The following is a 2,500-nucleotide window of genomic DNA, read 5'->3' as shown; positions in this document are numbered from 1 at the left end:
GCTTTGCTGTTGATTCCTGATCGTACTGAATAAATGAATTCAACATACTATTTGAAGAAGTTTTGAATCGGAGATGTTGATTCAGTAGTCGAAGATTTGTTAGAATTTGGTAAGAGAATACGAATGACAGGTGCATTAATTTAATACTTTTTAAAAGGTCATTAATCAAAAGGATCAAGTGGAGTGCTGTCAAGTTATGTAAAGACTCTGATTGTAGTAAAAACAAATAATTTATATCGCATAATTATAGGAGTTCGAAAGTGATGTTCTACATGCTTGGTGGGGATGGCAGTTGAGAAAATTGTACTGATGAGTGATGTTCACACTGAGGAAATATGTATTAGTATTGTATTTCGATATGCTCTTTGACATGTTATATGAATCAAATCAAATATCAATAGAGATAAGAGTGACGTATGGAATATTTTACCGCTTAGTAATGAAGGCTTGGTTTAAGCTCGTGGACGTGCTATGTGTGAGCCGATGACCATCCTTATTAAACATCTGTTTGTGTGTGTTTCCTGGCCGACTGTTTGGAGACTAAACAGTTTAAAGTTGAGGAGTTTGAGCCAAAAATTGGTTTCCGACGACAGAGGTGTTGACTTGCGGCCGCCTTTTACACGCTCGCCTGCCTGCTCTCACACCTCCTCCGCCTCCTGCTCCTCCCCCTCGCCTTTCCCTCTGCATACCTAGGCTCCTTTCGGCTTCTAGGTGCCACTTCCATCGTTCCGTCACCTGATGTTAGTTCCCTGCGCTTACCTTGATGTGGTCTTCCTTTCGGTGAGGTGTCTGCTGTGTCTCGTTGGGTTTCCTTTGTTCGCTCTGTGTACGTCGCAGTAGTATTGCTGTATAGTTTTGTTAATTTTGTCTGCATTTTGCTTTGTAGTGTCATTTTGCATTATATCATATACTACTGTTCTTGTTTTCGGTACATTTGTTTGTTCTTTGTAAAATTATTCGACTAAAAGGTAACCCTTAAGACAGTGTATTAATTTGCGTAAAAGGTCCAGACAGACACTATTATGAAACAGTAAAGCAACAGACGAAGAGCAAAGGGGTAGAGGACAGAACGAAAAAGAAAGGGCAAACGAACAGATACAGAAAGGAAAGAGGAAAGAGACAGAAAAAGAGAGGAAAGAATAAGGAATCAGAAACGGAGAGGAGAGAGACAGAAACGGCGAAAGAAGAGGCGAGACAGGAAAAGGAACACAGGGGTTATTGGTGAAGCTACTAACCTTGCCGATGACAGCCAAGCGAGGGGACACAACACTCAACCTCCTGGGTAGCCACAGGGGGAACGGAGCTGGGGCAGGGGCGAGGCACGGAGAGGGTAGGGGTTGGTGGGGAGAAGGGATGGATAGAAGAGGGTAGAACTCTGGTGTTAGTTTGTCTATTTTAGGATCACCTCCCCACCCCTCTTGTGTTTTGGTTCGTGAGGTATGATATCACAGGAGTTTGTACAGTGGCGGATATATTCATGGGACCGTGTTTACTTACGCCTGAGTGAACTAGCTACGCACGTGTGGGGAAATTATCTATATTTGTTTATTTTTATGAGATTGGAAGAGAGGAGAGTCACGTGTCGTTGAATGATACAGAGAGGGTTATTCATCGGGCTATATTGGCTGATTAGGGCAATTAAGGCGATTTATTAAGGGGCTTTGATAACGAAGCTGATGCGTCTATGAGTGAGGTATCAGATGGTCCCTTCACAGGCTGCTTTCGTTTCATCGCTAACATTTATTGGCTACCCTGCGGCGGGGCAGTTTTCGTTCAGCATAACAGAGTTGAGGTTATAACTTTAGTATTCTTGGAAAATATCATCTTTATTGTTGTAGTTATTCATGTTCTTGTTGTTATTTTTACTGTTCTTCTTCTTCTTCTTCTTCTTCTTATTATTATTATTATTATTATTATTATTATTATATTATTATTATTATTATTATTATCATCATCATGATTGTTATTATCCTTATTATCGTTGCTTCTGTTATTATTACTGTTCTCCTTCATATTATTATTATTATTATTATTATTATTATTATTATTATTATTATTATTATCATTATTGTTGTTGCTGTTGTTGTTGTTGATAATGTTACTGTTATTACTGATATTATTGATATTATCATTATTATTATCATTATTATTATAATTATTTTTATTATCATCATTATCAAAATTATCATTATCATTATTATTATTGTTGTTGTTGTTGTTATTATTATCATCATTATTATCATTGCTACTAGTATCATTACTATTGTTGTTGTTGTTGTTGTTCTCATTGTTTTTATTGTTCTTATTATCATCATTATTATTATTATTATCATTATTACTACTTCTACTGCAGCTACTTTTATTATTATTATTATTATTATTATTGTCATTATTATCATTGTCATTATATTAATAATAATAATAATGATAATAATAATAATAATAATAATAATAATAATAATAATAATGATAATAATAATAATAGTAATACTACTACAAC

The sequence above is a fragment of the Penaeus chinensis genome, chromosome 3 (genome assembly GCF_019202785.1).
Source record: "Penaeus chinensis breed Huanghai No. 1 chromosome 3, ASM1920278v2, whole genome shotgun sequence".
In the NCBI taxonomy this organism is placed as follows: Eukaryota; Metazoa; Arthropoda; class Malacostraca; order Decapoda; family Penaeidae; genus Penaeus; species Penaeus chinensis.
The sequence above is the reverse complement of the archived record's forward strand: the minus strand, read 5'-3'. Positions refer to the sequence as shown.